Source organism: Geotrypetes seraphini, chromosome 2 (assembly GCF_902459505.1).
Source record: "Geotrypetes seraphini chromosome 2, aGeoSer1.1, whole genome shotgun sequence".
NCBI classification, from domain to species: domain Eukaryota; kingdom Metazoa; phylum Chordata; class Amphibia; order Gymnophiona; family Dermophiidae; genus Geotrypetes; species Geotrypetes seraphini.
Window position 1 is genome coordinate 325,900,495 of NC_047085.1, and position 25,570 is coordinate 325,926,064.

Consider the following 25,570-nt stretch of genomic DNA (forward strand, 5'->3'; position numbering starts at 1 on the left):
TAAGAAATCCATGCGGGCTTTTTCCCATCCTACCATATACAAGAAAGGAAGGAGGAGGGGGTGGGACCGGGAAAGCGCACGGGGACGTGAGCGTCAAGCGGAGAGATTGAGGAGGCAGGGCCGTGAGAGCATGCAGGGGCGCGAACGCTGAGCTGGAGGAGCTCGTGCAAATGAGTGTCTTGGAGAGAACCAATGAGAAGGTCAAAACCAGGATGGGACTGCCAACGCACGCTTTATTGAGAAGGCCTACAAAAATAAAATCCCTCCCTCTTCCGGCGTATCAAAGCAACAGGAGGCATTGCTGACTTCGGGAAGGGGAGATGAAGCAAAAATAAATAAATAAACTTGGAGGAATCGGGCATTTCAGCTAGTGACTAGACGGGCCAGATAAAAAAACTAAAAGGGCCGGATATGGCCCGCGGGCCGTATTTGCCTATGTCTGGTCTAGAGTGTTTGCACTAGGAAGTAGTTTTCTCCTTAAAATTCCTTCCAAGTGTTTAATTACATTGAAATATGTTAAATAAGTATTCTTTGAATCAGGTCAGAAGAAAGACTTTTGCTAGAACAGGAAGCAAAAGCAGTTCCAGCATAGGTGGAAATATATCTTGTCATCAAGTTGTGTTAGGCAGTGATCATTCTTTGCTTGGATTATTGTTTTTATTTGTATTAATTTTCTTTTTCTCTTTTCTCTCATTGATGTGGACTATATTAGTTTCAAAGATAAGTGCTGCTTCTGTATGTACTTGTATTTTTAAAAAAAACCTCTCAGCTTAGATCAGTAAGAGGTGGCCCAGAGGAGAAAAGAGAAATCATGTACCCTGTGTCCCCAGCAATGCTGTATAAGGATCACGTTTAAATTAGGCACCATTGGCTTTTAAGATCCTAACAGGGAATTGCTCCGACTACTTAACAGAGTTGGCCATCCTACTCCAGGGTGGCTCCAACAGATATTCCACCAGAAATCTTTTCCACTTAAAATTCCCAGCTTGCGACAATATAAGATGTACCAGGCATATTACCTTATCCATCCAATATCAATTAGCAAAATGCTGGAACCAACTACTACTTACACTATGATCTTGTAACCACTATCTCAGGTTCAGAAATCTTTTAAAAGCATTTTTGTACCAAGACAGGGAGTCAACCCGGAAGCAACTATAATGATAATTTGTAAAAGCCCACTTCAAAACTGTCTAATACAACTCCTGGGACATAATGATGAGCCAATAATGATCTACTTGAAATTATAACTATATATTTATAACTATGATCTAACTGTATTAATTGTACTGATCTACCTGTATTAGCATATTGATTGTCATGTCAAACTATCCATTGTAACATCCTGGGTAACTGACCCAACCTATTGTAATGTAATCCGAACTTGGACTGAATAGATAAGGCGAAATAAAAAACCTGATTAACATAATATGACATACATAACATATGTTGCAGAAGCTCTACTCACTACCAAAAATAATAATAATAACTTTATTTTTCTATACCGCCATAATCGTGTGACTTCTAGGCGGTTCATACTGAAGAGATTTGGACAATCAGCGAGTTACAATATGCAGGTTCTTAAAATACAGTGAATTACAATGTAGTTTGCTAAAAATACAACATTATACGCAAGAGTGGACATATTAGCAGTAATAGAATTGGTTTTAGTGTTTAGTGTAGTTATTATTTAGGTGATAAATCTATCAAATAAGGCAGTGTTTATGGTTTTCCTAAAAGCGTCGTAGGTCAGTCTAGCTTCATTTATGTAGTTGTCTAGCCAAGCTTGCTGTTTGCTTGCTTGGTACATAAAAGTCCTATCCAGAAAGGCCAAGTTTAGCTTTTTGTTGTTGTTGTTGTTTTTATTGCATTTATAATTATACAAGCATTGAACTTGCATTTAAGAAAAAACGTTACATGCTAATATTACAAAAGAAAACAGCATTGAACTCCCTATAAGTCCACAATATATGGTGGGGATCCAATTAGGAAAAGAGGTCATCAAAACACAGGAACAACATAAACTAATATCACCTAAAGCAAACCTAGACAATATATTCATAACACTTGCAGAATTTAATTCTCAATTATGCTGCCTTTTGGATAGACAGAGCTGTGACTCTGGGATTGCAGGCCAGAGAAAAGTTGTTTTGCTGCTTTTGAAAGACATGCTGTGGCCCCCACAGGAGCTGGCCAGGGCAGAGAACCTTTTAAACGCAAAAACTACTGCTTGGTGTGTATATTTCCTCCTGACCTGTGAGAGACCTGTTCTCAAAATAAAGAGGTTTATTTCACTTTTAAGACCTCTCTGTGGCTGTGTTATTCAAGGCTCTAGGTCTGCCAGTTATTACTCTGCTGCAGTTATATTATTTTGAAGCATTGTTTTTCTTTTTTTGGCACCTAATTCCATAGGATGTATTCAGTGTGCACATGGGACATATGGGTTGAACTGCCTCTTAGAGGATGGTAAAGGTAAGAACGGGCACTCTGTTATAATTAGCACTTCTGGAATTTAGGAATTATTACACGTCCCTTTATTCCTAAATCCAAGCTCACAGCCATGATTATATTGACAAATAATAGACAGAAGGCTCAGGTATTATCAAAGTAAAATAACTTGTTTATTTAGCAGCAAATAACTTAATAGGAATGTGAGAACAATGCACAGATGTTAGATTGCCTAAGGAAAAGCAATGAGTACCTGTCGGAAAAGTTAGAGAAAATGCTCACCTAGTGCCCTGGGCCCACAACTGTTGGACTTATTATCCCCAAATATAGTATGTCAGGTGTAACTCTGGGAAAGACCGAACAGGAAAAGGACCTGGGTGTACTGATAGATAGGACTCTGAAACCGTCGGCGCAATGTGTGGCGGCGGCGAAAAAAGCAAATAAAATGCTAGGCATGATAAAGAAGGGAATTATGAGTAGATCAGAGAAAGTTATAATACCGATCTATAGAGCCATGGTCAGACCGCACCTGGAATATTGCATCCAGCATTGGTCTCCATACCTAAAGAAGGATATAAAACTGCTGGAGAGGGTGCAGAGATTAGCAACAAAGCTAGTGAAAGGTATGGAGAACCTGGACTATGAGAAACGACTTAGGAGACTGGGGTTGTTCTCCCTTGAGAAGAGGAGGCTGCGAGGGGATCTGATCGAGACTTTCAAAATACTGAAAGGATTCGACAAAATGGAGCAGGGAAAGCAGTTATTTACAATGTCCAATGTGACACGGACAAGAGGACATAGACTGAAGCTGAGGGGGGACAGTTCCAGGACAAATATCAGGAAGTTCTGTTTCATGCAGCGAGTGGTGGACATCTGGAATGCTCTCCCAGAGGAAGTAATTGCAGAATCCACCGTTCTAGAATTTAAGGGTAAACTAGATGCACATCTCCTTAAGAGTGGCATAGAGTGATACGGATTAGGGTAAATTAGATGCACATCTCCCTTGAGAAGCATACAGTGATATGGGGACTAAAACTATACCAGGGTACACCTGGCAGGGCCTCCGTGTTTGCGGATCACCAAACTTGATGGACACAGGGTCTGATCCGGAGATGGCAATTCTTATGTTCTTAGCACTACAAGAATTGAAACCTTGCCAGTAAAGCAATTTCCTCCCTCGGATGCTGGAAAGATCTGGTGAAGTAACTGGCAGAAGGTGCTGTGCTAAGCAGTGTGGCTTTCTCTCGGGATTAAACTAAACTAAACCTTAAGTTTGTATACCGCATCATCTCCATAAAAATAGAGCTCGACACGGTTTACAGGTAATTCAATAAATGAGCGAAGGACATAATAAGAAATTAGAGGTTAAGAAGAGGATAGATAGCATTACATTTTAAATAGATAGCTTTACGTTTTGGAGAAAAGCCAGGTTTTCAGATGCTTTCAGAATAATTGGAATGAGCCTAGGTTCCACAGCGGGGCAGGGAGGTTATTCCAAAGCTCAGTGAATTTGAAGAAAAGGGATTTCCCTAATTTACCTGCATACATGACACCTTTTAACGAGGGGAAAGATAGTTTGAGTATGTGGGCGGATCTGGTAGTGTCAGGTCTCAAAGAATTCCAGGATAGTGGGATTAGGGGAGGAAGAATGCCATGTAGGATCTTGAAAATTAGGCAGCTACATTTAAAGTGAATCCTAGAAATCACCGAAAGCCAGTGAAGTTTTGACAGAAGCGAGGAAACATGATCGAATTTGCTTTTTGCGAAGATCAACCTAGCCGCAGTGTTCTGGATCCGCTGAAGTCTTTAAAGATTTTTCTTGGTTAGACTTAGATGGATGGAATTACAATAGTCCAGTCTGGAAAGAATGATTGATTGTACAAGGACAGCAAAATGTTGTTGGCGAAAGCAGGATCTCACTTTCCTCAACATATGAAGACTAAAAAAACATTTTTTTACCAGAGAGTTGAGATGATCATTAAAGGAAAGTGTAGAGTCAATAATGATGCCCAGAACTTTCCTTGAGAATTCGATCTGAAATGTGGGACCTGAATATTCATCAGGTGTAGGCTGGCTGGCATGCTGTGAAGAGTCCATCTCTATTGAAATGTAAGGGTGGTGCAGTGTTCTGAGAGATTTTATGAACTGATGAAAGGGGGGAGTGTGTGGTGCAGTGATTAAAGCTACAGCCTCAGCACCCTGAGGTTGTGAGTTCAAAACCCACACTGATCCTTGTGACTCCGGTCAAATCAATTAATCTCCCCCTTCCCCCATTGCCCCAGGTACATTAAACAAGTTGTGAGACCACTGGGACAGACAGGTAAAAATGCTTGATACCTGAATAAATTCATGTAAACCATTCTGAGCTCCCTGGGGAGGACGGTATAGAAAACCGAATAAACAAATAAACTCTGAGGAACTGCAGCTTGGATCTAGTTGTCACCAGTTGGTGAATTCATTGGACCTGCCCGGATTGTGCCAAGATCGGGCCCGATCAGGCAGGTTAGTGAATCAAGCCCATAATGTACCTCCATTACCATATTTTTACTTTCTGTTATATCTATCATCTCATCCATTTTTTTGCCACCCTCTCCTCCCCCTCAGGGTTCTACCATTCTCAGCGTCTTCCTTCTTCAACCCTTATAGCCCAGCATCTGTTCCCTCTTCCTTCCCATCTCACCCTCATAGCCTGACATCTCCCTATCTCTTCCCTGCTGCACTCTCCCCATGGTCAAACACTTCTCCCACTCTCTTCCTTCACTCCCATTTCCAGGCATCTCTCCATCATTCCATTCTGCTCCTGGATCCAATGTCCTCCTCCTTTGTATCTCTCCCTCTCATCCATCCCCATGTCCGTATCTCTCCCTCCCTCTCATCAACCCCCATGTCCAACACCTCTCTCTCCCTTCCTTGTGCCTTGTGTTAAATCTCTCTATCCCTATCCATGCACCATCTCTCCTTTCCTCCCCTCCATTATGTGCAATTTCATCCTCTCCCCTCACCATGCATGTCTCCCTAGCCTCCCCCCTGTGCTAGCATCTTTCCTTCCTCTCACCCCTCCCCTCCCCCTGTGCCAGCAGCTTTCCTTCCTCTCACACCTCCCCTCCCCTGTGCCAGCAGCTTTCCTTCCTCTCCTTCCCTGTACTGTAAGGCTTGCTTCTTCAGATTGTATTAGCAGCAACTCTCACATGATGCTGCTAACCCGGAAGCCTCCCTTCTGCCGTGGAGAGATATGCGGGTTAGCAGCAAGAAGCATGTGGAATTGCTGCTGATACCATGACACAAATATGCTGACACGGTTGAGATTTTATGCTGGAAAGGGGAATTTGGCACACTGTGCAAGTCTATGGAAATTCTGCATTGTGCATTTGCACAGAATTCTGCCAGCAGTATATAGTGTAATAGGCTCTTGCAGGAGAGTTTTACCTCACCAGGCTCTGTATTATAATGTTAAGAACATAAGAATTGCAGCTGCTGGGTCAGACCAGTGGTCCATGGTGCCCAGCAGTCCGCTCCCGCGGCGGCCTTTAGGTCAGAGACCAGTGCCCTAATTGAGTCTAGCCTTATCTGCGTACTCCCTCCTTCCTACTGTGAGGGAACACGCACGGTCACGGATCGCGCGGTCCAGCAGCCCCCCCCACACACACACACCAGATCACTGCATCCCACCATCTCCCTCCATTTTCCGCACCCCATGTGGCGAATCCAACCCCTCCTCTCCCAGCGGCACTCCCCCAGCAAGTCGCACGCGCTGCCCAAGTCGAATCCTCTCCTCTGACACCACTTCCTGTTTCCGGTTGCATCAGAGAAGATTTTAGTGCTATGTAAGGTCTCACCTGTACGTGCACATAGAATTACTATCAGCAACAGAAGTATGGGGGGTGGAAGGAGGCAGCTAGTGCAGCTGGAAGGAGGCAGAGTGACTCAGTGATGGGATTCTTCCCTGCTTTCTATTTATTGCTTACATAAGTGGCACCCTACCTTCTCAAGCATTTTAACTGGTCCTAGAGTGCTCCACCACCACCCTCACCCCCACTTTAGTCTCCCCAAACATCTAAGTCACTGACCGCCTATGGCAGTGGTCTCCAACCTTTTCCATGTAAAGAGCCGCAAAGTGGACACAAAAAAGCTCGGGGAGGGGGCCACCAATAGATTTTAGGCTTTCAAATGTAATTTTAAACACTAATTTTGATTTACAAGCATACTGCTATCCAACAATGCAACATCATGTGGGCAAGTGCAAACAATGAGGGTATGCACAACACAGCCACTAAATTCCATTGCTACCTATCAGTCCACCTTGGTACAAATCTATCATGACTTTTATTGCCTTGGGGTTAGTCTGCCCCTGCTACAGTAGGGTTACCAGACATCTGGTTTTTCCCGGGGGTCCAGACAGCTTTTCAAAACACAGCACTTTGTCCAGGTTTTGAAAAGCTTCCCGACAAAATTGCGTCGGGACGGGCATCTGTGCATGAGCAAATGCAACACGGTGATGTCACGCGCATGTGCGCGATGTCATTGCATCATGTCCGCACATACGTGGATGCCATCTGGGAGCAGGGCTAGGAAGTGGAACTGGGCGTGGCAGAGGTAGAACTGGGCGGTCCTGGGGGTGTGGCCATGGGTCCGGATTTCTCTAAAGCAAATCTGGTAACCCTATGCTACAGGCCATAATATTATTCTCTGTTTTGATCTCCTTTTTTGAATAATCCCTAACATTCTGTTCGCTTATTTTGGCAGTTGCCACATGGTAGTCTGAAAATGTCAAAGTTATGAAAATGGAGGCATGAAAAACCTTGAGAACTGAGAAATTCTGTGTGGTTTTTCTTTTTAAGTTACTGCTCATTATCCACCCCACCCCCCTTTTACAAAACTGTATCGCGGTTTTTAGTACCGGCTGCAATAATAACAGCTCCGATGCTCATAGGAATTTTAAAAACTGCACTACAGTTTTGTAAAGGGGGGGGGGGGTAATGTCATAGCTATTAATGTACCTTGAAATATACTTCTCTACAAACAATTAACTTACAAATGTGAGTAACAAGTCAGTCCAGTTTTATAGCCATTACAGTGAAAAAATGGAAGACAGCCTCCTAATAATGCAAGCTTAAAAGAAAAATTTGGCTCCTCAATGCAGTAAAAAATAGTATGCAAATAAGTCCAGTGCAAAAATGTGCATTAAAATGGGAGAGCCCAATGGATGCATTCACACACATGTGTGCATTAATGTTAACTGGAGGTCTTGTGCAAGAACTCCAGTTGACACCAGCACAGAACTGACTCCCTGACACCCCACCCCCCACACTTCCAACAAACACATCCCTGGTGGCCCTTGGGTCCCTGAACCACAGACCCCTACCCCCTAAAAACCCTAAAATGTTCCTAGCCTAGCAAGCCACCCAATTCTCGACTCCTTGACCCCCAAAATTTCTCTAGTAGCCCAAGTAGGACATGGATTGGCTTATTGGCCTGGGTCCTTCTCTCTATGGCTCATTAGCCCACTCACCAGGCTACTTAAGACACTCTACTAGGATTTCCCATACCAGATACTGGTGTTCTAGAAACAAGTATGTACTGTTTCAATCAGATTTTATTGGGGGAGGGGGTTAGTGATCATTGGGGTAGTGCATGGAGGTCATTACTTAGTCCTTTTAGTGATCATTTGGTCAGATTGGGTACCTTTTTCACACTTTAGACGCTTCTAAAACAAGTCAGCCTGGGAAAGGTTTGATTATCGCTGCAAGATGTCCAAATCTAAGACTGACCAAAGCCCGCCAATAACATGCCTCTAACATGTCCTCCTTGAATTTTGGATGCACAGTGGCTGGGATGCTTTGCAAGCCATCCAGAAAATTGTTTTTGAAAATCGGCACTTGGACGTCCTAGCAATTAGGATGTCCAAGTGCCGGTTTATGCCATATTTTGGGCATCTGTATTTTTTGAAAATGAGCTCCAATGTGTATACACTGATTGGGGTCAGGTACTGTCACTTTGGAGGAATATGGCATGGAAGTAGGAGCAAATGTGCATCATTCCTGCCTCCGAGTTTAGATACATGGGGAGAAAAATGGGGATTGAGGGGGCCCATATGGACCACCAGAATCATTTTTGGGGTTGAGAAATAGGAGGCCTAGGGGCCCACAGGGGTATTTTGGTGGTCCAAAGTCAGGAGACCTGGGTATGCCAACAAGGACATATCTGGTGAATGGAGCCCAGAGGGTCACCTTAGGCCAACAGGGGCATATTTGGAATCAGCAGTGTGTGTGTGTGTATGGAGGGGGATGGGGATGGGGAGGGTGTCTCATCACTACTTTGCTTTTATCTGTTCTTCTGCTTGGAACATCTTCAAACAGGCAGTACTGTGGATACCACCATTTTGGTAGATGACATCACAGAGCCTCATCCTGTACGACACCGCTAATAGCTACCAGTGCCACTGAACTGTGGGCTCACCTCTGCTCTAAGCGGATGATATCATGGAGTCCTGTCCTTGGTGGCCCACAGGTGCTAGTGCTGCGTAATGTGATCTGTGGATGTGGGCCCAAAGGGACACATTATGCCCCTTTGGAATCAGGAACAAAAATGAATCTTCTTTTCTGAATGGAGAAGAGAAAGACAAAGGTCCACTGGTAAAGGTCCTATGGGCCATCGTGTTCAGCCTGCTGTGGGACCAGTGCCCTCCAGAACTGAGTTATTTATCACCAGTTGTTGCTTACTTAACCTCTTGCAAATGGACTCCATCCACCCCAGCCTAGCAAAACTGTTGAGGGGGTGCCCCTTTTTCAAAGGAATGCAAACCTTTATATGGATTTTATTTCCGTTGTGAGTGCTTCATCTGGAGTAAAAAGGATGGGACTTATGTACCGCTTTTTCTATGTGGTTTACACAATCAAGGCGGTTTACATATTTTTTAGGCAGGACATTATATTTGGGAAGATCGAAGGAACCAGATGAAGAAGGTGACCTGCAATCAGATGGCTGGACACATTGAAAACAAACCATGGGGATGATGCTGGAGGACCTTACCAGACTAGCACAAAACTGATTTCTGTTTAGATCTGAAATTCATCAAGTTCCTAGGACTTGAACATGAGTCGATGGCACTTAACAACAACAACTTATTTTGTATCTGGGGCAAAGAAGTGTTAAGTGACTTGTCCAGAGTTACAAGGAGCTGCAGTGAGAATCAAACTCACAACCTCAGGGTGCTGAGATCACTAGGCCACTCCTCCAGTGGAACTGAGAGGAGTTATTTCTTTGGATAAATAAATTACTTTACAGGAATTATGGCAGGTTGTTATTCAAATTGAGCAGTCTGTCCAAAAGACTTCCTAAATCTGTGTCGATTCTCTAAGGATATAGTTTTGAAGATCACTGAACATGGGAAGAAATTGATGGAATGAGCAATGACTGCATTACAATCTGCTGTTGCCTCAAGTATTAAAGGCAGTATGTTAATTCATGTTAAGTTGGAAGTGATGGAAATCTCTCTCGAGCCAAAAGTAGATTTTTGAACTTTCCTGTCACATTTTCAAAAGTTCCATAGGAGCCAAATAATGTGTATCTAAAAAATGTATTGCAGTATTTTCAGGTGGACACTGTCAGTTGAGAATATTTATTATGTACCTAGAGGTCCTAGCTAGGGTCTCTCGAGAGGGAGGTATAGATCAAATTAATTCTCCTGTACTGGCAAACTTGATATCTTTCATTTTTTTAGAACTGGCTCAAGCTGTTATGTCTAAATGTGCCACTTTGTTGGAAACGTTTCATTCTGAGGCTGTCAAGAAGGGTATTGTGAAGTTCTAGTTTTCTAAAAGTCAAGTTCTGCTCCATGGTCAACAGATAACTGTATTTCCCAATGAATCCAAGCAAACTTACCCCCTCCCCCTTTTATGAAGCCACATTAGGCTTTTTTATCGCCGGCCGTGATGGTATTAGTTCCGTCACTCTTAGGAATTCTATGAGCGTTGGAGCTAATGCCATTGCGGCCAGTGATAAAAAAAGCTTAACATGGGAGGGGGGGGGGGGGTTAGTATACTGTGGTGTCCTACAGATGAATTCTAAGGGGCTGATATTAAGACCATGGGACTTAGGCATGCTGCCTCCCATGTTCAATGCTGGGTTTTGAATATCTGGCTTCACTTTTGTCTGCAGCAAATTAACTGGTTAAGCTGATATTCAGCACTATCTGGCTTGGTGCTCAAAGATAGGCCTGCTATTTAGGCGACCTATTTGGACTGCTAACCATAGCCAATTTGCAGTTGAATATCTGTGCCCAGCTGGCTTTGATGCCCGATATAGTCATTTAGTGGCTAGCCGATAACCAGGATATTCAGTGGGAGATAGCTGGTTATCTCCTTCTGAATATCTGTAATTGGATTTAGGGTTATCAGACATCTGAGAAAACCCAGATATGTCCTCTTTTTGGAGATCTGTCCAGGTGACCGGATGGATTTAAAAAAAAAAAAACAACAAACAGCTGATTGTCCGGGTTTCCGAAGAGCGCTGAGCTTAGGGCCACATCTGGAATCTCTGAACATGTGCAGAAGTGACGCGATGATGTCTTGTGCGCATGTGCATGATGTCAATGTGTCACATCTGCGCATGCTCAGAGGCCCTTCAGATGTGGCTCCGAGCTTGAGGAAAGAGAGGAGAAGAAGTTTGTGTGGGGGTAGGGCTGAGGCAGAACTGGGCAGAATTGGGGGTAGGACTCCATGAAATATTTTAACTCTAATTGGACGCCAATATGCTATTTAACCAGCCAGAAGCTGCCCCTGGTCAGTTAAATAAAGACTGGGACTGTAGTATGGAATGCTTCTACTATTTGGGTTTTTCCAGGTACTTGTGACTTGGATTGGCCTCTGCAAAGATGGGATACTGGGCAAGATGGACCATTGGTCTGACCCAGTAAGGCTAATCTTATGTTCTTATGCATCAGGTTTTAGCTGTGGGAGCTTCTTAGATTTCCCTGTAATGTAACCCCTGTGGGGTTAAAAATATTTTTCTGAGGCTGAGAGGGCTCTTGTCTCATGAGGAGATTAGCTGCACAATTCTGAAAGACACATTATCATAAGCATACATGTGCCTACTGGTTGCCCTGGTAGCCAGGGTAAACATTCTGGTGGCTTCTGTTGTCTGTCTATGCAGTTGGGTGGGTGTCTCTGTGAGTGAAGGACCTGTGTGGTGTCATTGCTGCTATTCTAACATGTTTGGATTCTTGATAGAATGTTTAACATTGGCTTTATTAAGTTGGTGAAGCCTGCAGAATTTTTGACTTTGAGTTTGGATGACTGCGTGTTATTGCGGTTGACTACTGAAGGGAATAGGCTTAGCAGATAAAGACAGATTGTTCACCCTCTCCAAGGTAGGGAGAACGAGGGCACTCTCTAAAATTGAAAGGGGATAAATTACGTACAAACATAAGGAAGTTCTTCTTCACCCAGAGAGTGGTAGAAACCTGGAACGCTCTTCTGGAGTCTTTCATGGGGGAAAACACCCTCCAGGGATTCAAGTCAAAGTTAGACAAGTTCCTGCTGAACTGGAACGTACGCAGGTAGGGCTAGTCTCAGTTAAGGCGCTGGTCTTTGACCAGAGGGCCGCCGCGTGAGCAGACTGCTGGGCACGATGGACCACCGGTCTGACCCAGCAGCGGCAATTCTTATGTTCTAAATTTGTAAATTTTTTTGTCCTGCTGCAAGAAACATGTTATCTGTGAACTGAATTAACACAGCTTTGGTTAAAATATTTATTAGAAAGATTTTTATTTTACTAGGAAGTTGAGGTTTATTAATAAGTACTATTTCTCTCTGGTTTTTAAACATTGTCATTGGGAAAAGAGGGTGGTTTCTACATATTAATATTTTTATATAGGTTTTTGGATAGTGAGAAAGCTAATTACCTGACTTTACAGGCTTTACTGCTGTAACCCCCTCCTTAACAAAGCCACGCTAGCATATTTAGCGCCGGCTGTGGCGGTACCAACTCGGTTTCTCATAGGAATTTTATGAGCATCGGAGCTGTTACCTTGGCAGCCAGCTAAAAACGCTAGCGTGGCTTTGTAAAGGAGGGGGTAAATTAGAATACAGGGCTGGTTGAATTTTCCATTATCACTATGCTTATGACTTATAAGAGATATTGGGGAAAAAAAATCTTATTTTGGTGAGAGGACACCTTTTCTTTCATTTGGGTTCCAGTTAGTTAAGTTTTTCTCCTTTACGTTCTTTGAGATTATGGAGTAGATTCAAGAAAGTAAAGATGTCAGAAGAAGACCTGAGCTCCAGCGAAAGAAATTGGAAGATCTGGAAAGTCAAGGAACCAGTAAGATACAGAGAAAAAGATTGAGATTCGGGAGACATTTAAAAAAAACTATATACCGTATTTTCACGCATATAACGCGCGCGTTATACGCGTTTTTACCTACCGCGCATACCCCTCGCGCATTATACGCGTGAGCGCGGTATACAAAAATTTTTTTACATAGTTCCCACCCCGCCCGACGCCCGATTCACCCCCCCCAGCAGGACCGCTCGCACCCCCACCCTGAACGACCGCTCGCACGCGCTCCCACCCGCACCCGCATCCACGATCGGAGCAAGAGGGAGCCCAAGCCCTCTTGCCCGGCCGACTCCCCAACTCCCCAACAATATCAGGCCAGGAGGGAGCCCAAACCCTCCTGGCCACGGCGACCCCCTACCCCCACCCCGCACTACATTACGGGCAGGAGGGATCCCAGGCCCTCCTGCCCTCGACGCAAACCCCCCTCCCTCCAACGAGCGCCCCCCCCAAGAACCTCCGACCGCCCCCCCCAGCCGACCCGCGACCCCCCTGACCGACCCCCACGACACTCCTACCCCCCTTCCCCGTACCTTTGGTAGTTGGCTGGACAGACGGGAGCCAAACCCGCCTGTCCGGCAGGCAGCCAACGACGGAATGAGGCCGGATTGGCCCATCCGTCCCAAAGCTCCGCCTACTGGTGGGGCCTAAGGCGCGTGGGCCAATCAGAATAGGCCCTGGAGCCTTAGGTCCCACCTGGGGGCGCGGCCTGAGGCGAAAGGAGAGTCGGGACAGCGCACGGAGAGTCGGGGCAGTGCACGGAAAGTCAGGGCGGGTGAACGGAGAGTCGGGACAGCGCACGGAGAGGCGGGGCAGTGCACGAAAAGTCAGGGAGGGTGAACGGAGAGTCGGGACAGCGCACGGAGAGTCGGGGCAGTGCACGGAAAGTCAGGGAGGGTGAACGGAGAGTCGGGACAGCGCACGGAGAGGCGGGGCAGTGCACAGAAAGTCAGGGAGGGTGAACGGATAGTCGGGACAGCGCACGGAGAATCGGGGCGGGCGAAAGGACAGTCGGGCTGCATGCGCGGTATACCCATGAGCGCGGTATACAAAAGTTTTTGTACATAAAATCGTGGTTTCTGCGCGCTATACCCGTGTGCGCGTTTTACACGGGTGCGCGTTATCTGCGTGAAAATACAGTACTTACCTAAACCTTGTGCTCCTTGATCTGCCTTGTGCAACCAGACTGAAAATAAAGAATTACAAAGCATCAATCCTTTTTAGAAAAAAAGATTTTAAGGAAAAGAAACTTGAAAAATAAAATTGCTGATGGATCAGAAAACTTTAATACTTATCTGATATTGTATTGTCTGTTAGATCTGTAAACTGGATCAAGTTAGGGTTGCTAGAAAGGAAAATATATACTGTATAAGAAAATTTTAAATTCCCTGTGTTTGAACTGGTAATTTGTGGCAACTTATTATTACATTACATTAGTGATTTTTATTCCGCCATTACCTTGCGGTTCAAGGTGGATTACAGAAGAGGATTTATGGACATGTCCAGAGGTGTTACAGAGTACAGCAGGTTGCTTCAGAGGATTGAAAAGTTTAGTACGGTGTTAGTTAGTCTTCATGGATTTCTTGAATAGCAGAGTTTTTATTTCTTTTCTGAAAATTTTGTAGTCTGGGGTCACGATTAGTAGATTGGAGAGTTGGTGGTCTAGTTTTGCTGCCTGGTGGCTAGAAGGCAATCATACAGTTTTTTTCCGTTTGATGTCTCTGATTGGAGGGTATGTGAATGATGTCTGGGTTCTCCTGTGTCTGGTTGTGGTAGTTTGAATTAGGTGGTTGTTCAAATAGGCTGAGTTGTCACCATTTATGGATTTAAATAATAGACATTAGAATTTAAATAGTATTCTTGCTTGAATTGGGAGCCAGTGTGAGTCGAGGTATGCCTCGGTGATGTGGTCGTGTTTTCTTAGTGAATAGATTAGTCTCAGGGCTGTGTTTTGTACTGTTTGTAGTTGTTTTATCATTGTTGCGGGGCAGGGGAGATAGAGGATGTTGCAGGAGTCGAGGATGCCTAGGACTAGGGACTGGACCATGAGCTGGAATTGTTTTCTGTAGAAGAATTTTTGAACTTGCTTGCCTTAGGTTTCTCATGACCACGAATGATTTCTGTATTGTTTTGTTGATTTGTGGTTGCATGGTGCAGCATCTGTCTATCGTCATTCTCAGAAGTTTTAGAGTGGGTTGAATAGGGTAAGTGATTGAGTTTATTACTAGGTTTGTTATGGTTGGGGTTTTATTTTTTTTCAAGAAGTATGAATTTTAAGAACATAAGCAGTACCTCTACTGGGTCAGACCAGAGGTCCATCACACCCAGCAGTCCGCTCATGCAGCGGCCCATCAGGTCCAGGATCTACATAGTAATCCTCTATCTGTACCGTTCAATCCCCTTCAATCCCCTTTTCCTTCAGGAAATCATCCAATCCTCTATCTATACCCTTCAATCCCCTTTTCCTTCAGGAAATCATCCAATCCCTTCTTGAAACCCAGTAGCGTACTCTGTCATATCACACCCTCTGGAAGCGCATTCCAGGTGCAACCACCCTTTGGGTGAAGAAGAATTTCCTAGCATTGGTTCTGAATCTGTCCCCTCTTAATTTTTCTGAATGCCCTCTCGTTCTTGTAGTTTTTGAAAGTTTGAAAAATCTGTCCCTCTCTACTTTCTCCATGCCCTTCATGATCTTGTAAGTCTCTATCATATCCCCTCTAAGCCTCCGCTTCTCCAGGGAAAAGAGGCCCAGCTTCTCTAATCTTTCGGCATGTGATAGATTTTCCATACCCTTTATCAGTCGCGTCACTCTCCTCTGAACCCTCTCGAATATCGCCATATCCTTCTTAAGGTAAGGCGACCAATATTGGATGCAGTACTCCAGATGTGGGCGCACCATCGCCAGATATAAAGGCAGGATAACTTCTTCCATTCTGGTTGTAATACCTTTCTTGATTATACCTAGCATTCTATTCGCCTTCTTTGAGGCCGCTGCGCACTGTGCCGATGGTTCATTGTTTTGTCCACCAATACTCCTAAGTCCTTCTCTAGGCTACTTTCACCCATTACTAGCCCCCCCCCCATCGTATAGCTGTACTTTGGGTTTCTGTTTCCTACATGCAAGACATTTCTCTACATTAAACTTCATCTGCCATTTATTTGCCCACTCTCCCAGTTTGTTCAGGTCCCTTTGTAAATCACAGTCCTCTTTATTCCTAACCCCACTAAAAAGTTTTGTGTCATCTGCGAATTTAATAACTTCGCACTTCAGCCCTGTTTCTAGGTTATTTATGAATACATTGAACAGAAGCGGTCCGAGTACTGACCCCTGCGGAACACCACTCGTGACCCTTCTCCAGTCCGAGTAGTGGTCCTTCACTCCTACCCTTTGCTTCCTACCCGCCAACCAATTTTTGATCCATCTATGTACATCCCCTTCCATCCCATGTTTTGTCTGGGTTCAGTTTTAGTTTGTGGTCTTTCATCCATGTTGCCACTGCTTCTAGAGTTCTGTGTAGTGTGTCTGTCATGGTGGGCGTTGCTCTGTTCCCTATTTCCTTCCCTATTTTATTAATTTAATTCAATTTATATCCCGTCCTCCCCAAGGAGCTCAGAATGGATTACATGGTAACACACACAACAGTTAGCAAGCAGTCTTTATAGAAAAAGGGGGTAAAAAGATTATCATAAACAATGGTCTTCAGGTTTATTTAAAAATTTGATATACCGCCTTATTAAAAATTCAAAGCGGTTTTACATAATATAAAAACAAAGTATAATAAGAACGTACATTAAAAACAAATTACAAACAATGCAACGAACAATCAAACGCACTGACAAACATTAACTTACCGATACAAGATGGAGAAGAGCAGAAATGCAATTTGTATAAAGAGAAAGAGAGGGGAAGAGGGATCAAGACAAAAGAAAGGGGAACAAAGTATAATAATGTAAGTCTAGAATAATGTAAAATAAGTGATATTCCTATATACTTAACACCACAAATACTTTCCTCTTCCCATCTTCTTCCCGACTTACCGATACTACCTGATCTATTCTTTACCGTTACTAGAAATGACCAATGTTCTTCTTTTGTAACCCACCTTCTTTAACTCTTTTGTAATCCACCTTGAACCGCAAGGTAATGGCGGAATAGAAATCTCTAATGTAATGTAATACTTCCTTATAATCGCTACAACTTGCTGACAAAATACTGGCATACCCAAAGATTTCAACTCAATTTATCACTGACAACCTTTCATATTTCATAAACTATTCCCATCAAACCCTATCATAGAGGGTGGGCATATCATATACAGTATCTTAGGAAGTCAGATCATAGGACCTCTTATGTCCTGGATGTCATTTCAAGTCCACATCTTGCAACCTTACTTTTAATCACTTATGCCCACTCCTCCTTCCCTTCCCTTACAATTTTCACACATTGACAAAAAATATAACGTGCCATTTACTAACAAGCAACAAGGTTGTAATGTTTGAAAACCTGCTGAGAAAAAAACACAATTATATCACAAAGGATTTGAACATCCCTGCATAGAAAGGCAACACTTTTCTTGGGTGGATCAGACCACAACCAGTGCTGATATACACTCAAAACTCCCGACGCCCCCTTATATGTGGGCGTTTCAATCCACAGCGGATCTTCATCAGGGGATTAGAAAATGTGCTGCCTCTCTCTGTTAAAAATGCATTCTCTAGGTGAGTAGCATGCTAATTAGCATGGGTTAAGGGCAAGACAGCAGTATTTTTAACAGGGAGAGGAAGGGGAACGGTTGGATTGAAGGAGGCTCTGACCAGGGGGGGGGGTGCTTCGGCAGGAGACAGTGGGCATCCCTCGTGCAGCTTGGCTGGTGCGGGGGGGGGGGAAGGGGATATTTCATGATGGTAGGAGCATGTAAAGTTTTTACAGAAGATAACCCGTAATTGGGGACACTGCTCCATGATCTGAGGCTTATCCCCACTTCTGAGGGCTCGAGTTGTATAGTTCAAAGGAATAGCATCCGGCAATTTAGCACACGCTATTCCGGGTGTTAATGCCCTAACGCGGCTTAGTAAAAGGAGCCTTTAGTTTGGACTACTTTTTGAACCACTTATAGCTGTTTTATGTTAGTATTTTAAATATCTCCCCATGAACTAAGCATGATACACTGAAAGGCAAACTTTGGCTTCCTTTGAAGTTACAGTATGTTACTTTTGTACTCAACCCCCCGCCATTCTATCTGTTTGTACTGTTACACTTCCCAGGGATGCTGCAAAAATAATTGGGATGCAACAACTAAGGGCTACTCGTAGAAATTTTTGCACATATAAAAAGTTGGGATTGATGTTTATAGTGTTCATAGTTATTTTACACTGTTTTATACAGCTTCCCCTCCCTGTCCACTCTTATGAATTATCCAAGTGTCACTGCAAAGTATAGCTTGAATCCAGAAAAACTGTTTTTATAAGTACATTGTTGTCAAATTCCAAAATTTCAAGGTTTTGTAGGAATTTGTCCAGCTTGGTATAATTCTACCCAAGGTGTGACCCAACATGATTTTTCCCCCCACATTCTTGGCATTTCTATAATCAGGCCTTGGTAATTTGTTAATAATTTTTCCAATTTTTTGTCTTTAATTCTTATGTCTCGTGGTATCTGAACATCGTTATGCACTTCACTGTCTAGTTATGAAGTAGGGAGTCTAAGGACTTCATGTAATCTATCAAGGACATTTATAGATTTATTTTCCATTTTCTTGAATTTTTCAGGATTATTTTACCGATTTACCAGCTGGTCTTTTATTCTTTGTGAGTTTCTGCAGCTTCCCTTTTGTTCAGGAGGGTAGAAAGAATTATCAGACTTGATTTCAATGTTGCAGTAGATAAAATTCCAGGGCCCAATATTCAAAAGGATTTAACTGGGTAGGAGACCTGGGTAGGAGAATCTCTTACCCAGTTAAAGCCTGCGGAGTGAATGGGCAACAAATATTCAACAGCAGTTGAACACTTAGTGCATCGGAATAATATGTCTGCTAATGCTATGTTTCATGTTTTTTGTTCCTGGGCTGCAAGTGTAATTTCCCAATTGCTCATGCAAAAACAGTATGGATAATGTCTGTCATTTCCATAAAACTTGGCTTTTGTAATCAGGATAGTCAAATTTTGCAATTTGTTTAAAACATGAAAATGCTAAATTTTCATCTTTTCATTCTTATAAAGTCATAAAAAGCAGCATATGAATCACAATTAATATGTATTTATATCGAAGTTATCCAAAGATAACCACAGAAGATTTAGAAGTGAGTAGTTTTTCAAGATTTGTGATTATATTGTAAGTCATTTTCACAAATCAGCCCCCCCCCCCCAGATGCTCACTGAATTCCTGTGAGCATCGGAGCACTTGCCTCGCCGACCCACAATAAAAACCTCTAGTGTAGCTTGATAAAAGGGAGAGTTAGCCATCAAGAGGAATTCTCATCAAAGGAATTATTTAATCTTGAGTTTCTCAGGTTAAAGTTAAATCTATGCATTCTTTGAAAATTCTTTATCAAGCTGCTTTAGAATGGAATCCTTTTCCATTGTATGTACGTCTAGAAAGGAATTATTTTAAGTTTAGTAAGAAGCTGAAAACTTTGCTTTTTTTTTTTCAAAATATCTTAGAGAAATAGAATAAGAATATGTTAAGTTATTCCTAGTTTGTACTAGTTTCTTGTGACTAAGGGCTTATTATACTAAACCATAGTAGAGCTTTATACTAGAGAATGACACGGGGACAAATTTTTCCCTATCCCCATGAGAACTTATTTTCCTGTCCCATCACTGCAAGTTCTATTCCAGTCCCTGCCCCATTCCTTCAAGCTCCATCCTTACCTGCACAAGCCTCAAACACTTTAAAATCATAAGTGTTCAAGGCTTGTGTGGTTAAGGCTGAGCTTACATAAATGGGGCAGGGAAAGCGACAAAACTTGCAGGGACGGGACAGGGAAATTGAGTTCCAGTGGGGACAGTGAGAAATTTGTCCCCGTGTCATTCTCTACTTTATACCATGGGCCAGAGAGGTAAATGCTCCAACACTCATTCAATTCCTGTGAGTGTCTGAATATTTACCTCGCCAGCCTACGGTAAGAAGCTGTACCACAGTTTAGTAAAAGCCAGTGTAAGTGCTGAACTATGTCATTGGGTAACTGCATTTCATATGTTATGTTAAAATAGAAAAACTAAATTAATTCTTTGCTTCAGTCTTTACTGAGAAGAATATTGAAGAGAAACATACCATGCTGGAAACCATCTCTGAAGGTGATTATTCAGAAGAATTGAAGCAAATCTTGTGAAACTGAAAGACGAAATAATACACGGTGTTCTTCATGGTAAGGCTCCCTAATTCTTTTCCTCAGTACATACCTTTCCCTCTGACTTCAGAGGCTCAGTGCTGATAACAGCTGTTTGATTTTCTTACAGCACAAGGTGGCTCTCAGTAAAATGAATAGCACAACAAAAAGTGAGTCAAGATGACGGACTTGCAACAGATGCTAGAGGAGACCCAATCAATGGTAGATCTCAACAAGGCACCAAATTGGGACCGTGTTTCAGCAGAGAGAGCCTGTCTCGGGGGTCATACAGTCTTGGAGGTGCCTCTAAAAGGCCTGACAGTATTAAACGAGTATCACATCCACGGTATACCATAAGTCAACAGAGCTTAAAAGTTCTGTGTCAGGTCACTGATATGGTGCCTTGTTGAGATCTCTCATAAACTTGGGTCTACCATTGGTTGGGTCTCCTCTGGCATCTGTGCAAGTCCATCGTCATTCCCCACTGTGTTCTCTCTGTGGTGGCATTACCACTACTACTACTACTACCTATCACTTATATAGCACTGAAAGGCGTAAGCAGCGCTATACATTTTGGCATTTAAAGACGGTCCCTTTTTGGAAGAGCTTACAATCTAACATGGGCGGACAGACATGACATATAGTTTGGGGATACAGAACCCAAGGTAAGAGGAGTTAGGAGTCCTCTCAAAGAAGTGGATTTTTAACTGGGCCTTGAACACTGCCTGAGATGGAGCCCACCATAGGGATTTGGGCAGCTTGTTCAAAGCACATGGTGCAGTAAGGCAGAAGGGACAGAGGCATTTAACTGGTGTTACATTACATTACATTAGTGATTTCTATTCTGCCAATGCCTTGCGGTTCAAGGCGGATTACATCAAAGTTATCAAGAATTACATAAAAGTTTACAGGAATAGCATAAGCGATGTCATAATAGTTACTTAAGAAGTACCAAAGAGTTGTCGAGATCTTAAGGTAATAAATGTTGGGTAATTAGAAGCATTTTAGACTTTGTTGGGTAGTTAGAAGCAAATTAGAGTGTATTAAGGGTATAGATAGGGTAGGTGGGGTTTGGGTAGGGACTGGTCATGCTAGATGGGTTTTATGTATTTTTTTGAAGAGTATGGTTTTGATGTCTTTCTTGAAGGTTTTGTAGTCTGTGGTCGATGATAACAGAATGGTGATTTGTCTGTCCAGTTTAGCTGCTTTGGAGGCTATTAGGTTGTCATATAGTTTTTTTCGTTTGACATTTTTGGATGATGGGTGTGTGAATAGTGAGTGGGTTCTCCTGTGCCTGGTTGTAGAGGATTGGGTTAGTTGGTTATTCCAGTAGGTTGGGCTTTCTCCGTTAATAGCCTTGAAAAGTAGACAGTAGAATTTGAAGTGTACTCTTGCTTGTATTGGAAGCCAGTGTGAGTCATGGTATGCTTCTGTGATATGGTCATATTTTTTCAGTGAGTAGATGAGTCTTAGGGCTGTATTTTGTATTGTTTGTAATTATTTTATCATGGTGTTCCTTTTTTTCTTAGTGAAATCAAGCCATTCAGTCCCTGAATTCTTTTGCTGTTCTTGCAAAGCTGTAAGGGCAGTTCTATAACAGGGCACTCAGTTACAAACCACTTGCATGCATAAATGTACAGAAAACTGGCAGTTGCACATGTCTGTGACAGCAAACTGACTGAGCATTATTCTATTAGGATGTGTGTAAATGGCATAGCACATACCTGCAAGGGGGTATTCACAAGGGTAGATCATGGGAGGGCCCAGGCAGCGCTGCCACTTACGAACACAGCCTACAAAATACAAAAAGATACAGTATGTACTCTCTTGCTGCATTTAGCCAGACGCAAAAACTTTTGCACGCTATCGTGCTCCACATGGTTCATCACAAAAGGAACACATCGGACCCCTGATGAAGATTTGTTGATCGAAACATGGACTGTGTTGGGTTCCTGTTTCTATATAAATGTGGACAAGACACTCTTAGCTGTACCCTTCTCCTCCACTGCCAATTCCAGACTTTGTTCATGTAGCTGCCCCCTATGCCTGGAATAAATTATCCGAGTTTGTCCGTCATGCCCCTTCCCTTCCCTTGTTTAAAGGCAGACTGAAAACCCGCCTTTTTGATATAGCTTTCAATCCTTAACCCTACTCCTCTGCCTACCATCCCAGCCAGCTGATTAACCATTCCCCTTAACTGTATCCATGACATCCTGTTTTTCTATCTTGTCAGTTTAGATTGTAAACTCTTTCGAGCAGGGAGTGTCCTCTTTGTCACTCTGTACCGTGCTGCGTACGTCTGGTAGTGCTATAGAAATAATTAATAGTAATAGTAGTAGAACTTGCATGCAAAAGTAGCACTATACACTGCATTTCTGCACACGTTTGGGGCCTGATACAATAAATGGCACCTAAAAGATAGGCCCCAAGGAACTTGGCACATAGTGCATGTCAATCTTCAGCTAGGCACTGTTTATAGCATCGTGTCTTGCGGTGCTTAAAATGGAGGTGCCCCTCCCAAGGTTTTTGAAGATGTTTGTTTTTGGTTTCGACTGTTTTTAATGCAAGAAGCAAATACTTTTTTACTTATGCGATGATTGGGTAGTGAGTCCTTCATTGGGGATTTCATTCCCAGGCGGGCTCCAGGTCTCCGAGCATATGTTATGCACAGATAGTACACACTTTTTATGTATCAGAGCTTTAGAGTAAGGGATTATTGTATCATCTTATTTTCATTATATCCCTTCTTGTGTCAGAAGGTTATTCCCTGGTTTATATATATTTTGGACTTGGGGCTCCTTTTACTAAGGTGCGCTAGTGTTTTTAGCGCACACTGGATATTACCGCATGCTACACCATGCGCTACGTGGCTAGAAATAACGTCAGCTCAATGCTGGCGGTAAGGTCTAGCGGGCACGGCAATTCAGCGCGCACTATTCCGCACGTTAATGCCCTAACGCAGCTTAGTAAAATGAGCATTTGGTCAGCCTCCTTATTTATGCCAGGGGTTTTTTGGCCTAAATACTGGCACCTAAGTCCATTTTAAGTGCCTACATGGAACGCATGTCCAAGATTACACCCTTAACCACAACTACTTTCTAGTAGGTACCTAGGGTTAGGTACCTGCCACCCAATTAATTTTAATTTTTGCCAATTATGAGCTCCTTGTTCCTTATTAATGGCACCAATTAAACTACACTTCTTCCTCCGTATTTGTGGTTTCCATATCTATGGTTTCGCTTATTCGCGATTTTTTGGCCGCTGACTCTGCCCCCGAAAAATGTCATTACTAAAGTTTTTTCCTTTTACTGTACAGTACCGATAAAAAATGTTATCGCCTCCCATTACTGTACTGTAACTCTGAAAATCGCAGCTTCCATGCTTTCTCCCACAAATTCACTGCTTCCATGTTTCCCAATGTGCACTGAGAAAAACGCTGCTTCCCAGCATCCCTAGAGAGAAAGGCTTCTTCCCAGCTTGCATGAAATTGCTGGTTGAGAATGTCTATAGTAGTAATAGTGGCAGCTTAATTCAAAAACCGTGAATAACAGTTGATACATTATTCACGGTTTCAATAGTGAAAACGATGTCATTTTCCCAAAACCGCAAATAACTTATAAAAAAGTTATTTGCGGCTTTTTCATGTTCGCGCCTATTGCCAGAACGCATCCACCGCAAATACGGAGGAAGAAGTGGAATTTAAAAAATTAAGTTAGGTGCCTAGATCAGATAGGCATGACATACCGTATTTTCGCGGATATAACGCGCACCCGTGTAAAACGCGCACACGGGTATAGCGCGCAGAAATCACGATGCTATGTACAAAAACTTTGGTATACCGCGCTCACGGGTATACCGCGCATGCTGCCCGACGCTCCTTTCGCCCGCCCTGACTTTCTGTGCGCTGTCCCGACTCTCCGTTTACCCCCCTGACTTCCGTGCACTGTCCCCCCTTGAAGGTCTGTCCCCATCCTGAAAGCCTGATGCCCCCCCCCGACGTCCGATACATCCCTCCCCCCGAAGGACCGCCGACTCCCCAACAATATCGGGCCAGGAGGGAGCCCAAATCCTCCTGGCCACGGCGACCCCCTAACCCCACCCCGCACTACATTACGGGCAGGAGGGATCCCAGGCCCTCCTGCCCTCGACGCAAACCCCCCTCCCCCCAACGACCGCCCCCCCCCCAAGAACCTCCGACCGCCCCCCCAGCCGACCCGCGACCCCCCTGGCGACCCCCACGACCCCCCCACCCCGTACCTTTGGTAGTTGGGCCAGAAGGGAGCCCAAACCCTCCTGGCCACGGCGACCCCCTAACCCCACCCCGCACTACATTACGGGCAGGAGGGATCCCAGGCCCTCCTGCCCTCGACGCAAACCCCCCTCCCCCCCAACGACCGCCCCCCCCAAGAACCTCCGACCGCCCCCCAGCCGACCCGCGATCCCCCTGGCGACCCCCACGACCCCCCCACCCCCCTTCCCCGTACCTTTGATAGTTGGCCGGACAGACGGGAGCCAAACCCGCCTGTCCGGCAGGCAGCCAACGAAGGAATGAGGCTGGATTGGCCCATCCATCCTAAAGCTCCGCCTACTGGTGGGGCCTAAGGCGCGTGGGCCAATCAGAATAGGCCCTGGAGCCTTAGGTCCCACCTGGGGGCGCGGCCTGAGGCACATGGTCGGGTTGGGCCCATGTGCCTCAGGCCGCGCCCCCAGGTGGGACCTAAGGCTCCAGGGCCTATTCTGATTGGCCCACGCGCCTTAGGCCCCACCAGTAGGCGGACCTTTAGGACGGATGGGCCAATCCGGCCTCATTCCTTCGTTGGCTGCCTGCCGGACAGGCGGGTTTGGCTCCCGTCTGTCCGGCCAACTACCAAAGGTACGGGGAAGGGGGGGGGGGGGGTCGTGGGGGTCGCCAGGGGGATCGCGGGTCGGCTGGGGGGCGGTCGGAGGTTCTTGGGGGGGGCGGTCGTTGGGGGGGAGGGGGGTTTGCGTCGAGGGCAGGAGGGCCTGGGATCCCTCCTGCCCGTAATGTAGTGCGGGGTGGGGTTAGGGGGTCGCCGTGGCCAGGAGGGTTTGGGCTCCCTTCTGGCATGATATTGTCGGGAAGTCGGCGGTCCTTCGGGGTGGGGGTGCGAGTGGTCCTGCCGGGGGGGGGGGATGTATCGGACGTCGGGGAGTCGGCCGGGCAAGAGGGCTTGGGCTCCCTCTTGCTCCGATCGTGGATGCGGGTGCGGGTGGGAGCGCGTGCGAGCGGTCGTTCGGGGTGGGGGTGTGAGCGGTCCTGCTGGGGGTGTGAATCGGGCGTCGGGCGGGGTGGGAACTATGTTTTAAAACTTTTGTATACCGCGCTCAGGCATATAACGCGCGAGGGGTATGCGCGGTACGTAAAAACACATATAATGCGCGCGTTATATCCGCGAAAATACGGTAATTCATGCAGGGTATTTCCTCACTTCTTCACT

General features: G+C 44.6%; 1 protein-coding gene across 2 annotated transcripts in view; it reads left to right on the forward strand.

Moving 5' to 3' along the window:
- Nucleotides 1–25,570, forward strand: part of LRRC3B (leucine rich repeat containing 3B) — a 152,878-nt gene that overhangs the window by 104,010 nt on the left and 23,298 nt on the right. Inside the window, exon 2 of one of the 2 annotated variants that reach the window (XM_033933807.1) lies at nt 20,023–20,150. The exons of the other annotated variant lie outside the window; for it this stretch is intronic. The gene's annotated coding sequence lies outside the window, so the exon portion shown is untranslated. The remainder of the gene's footprint in view (nt 1–20,022; nt 20,151–25,570) is intronic. 2 annotated transcript variants of the gene reach the window in all.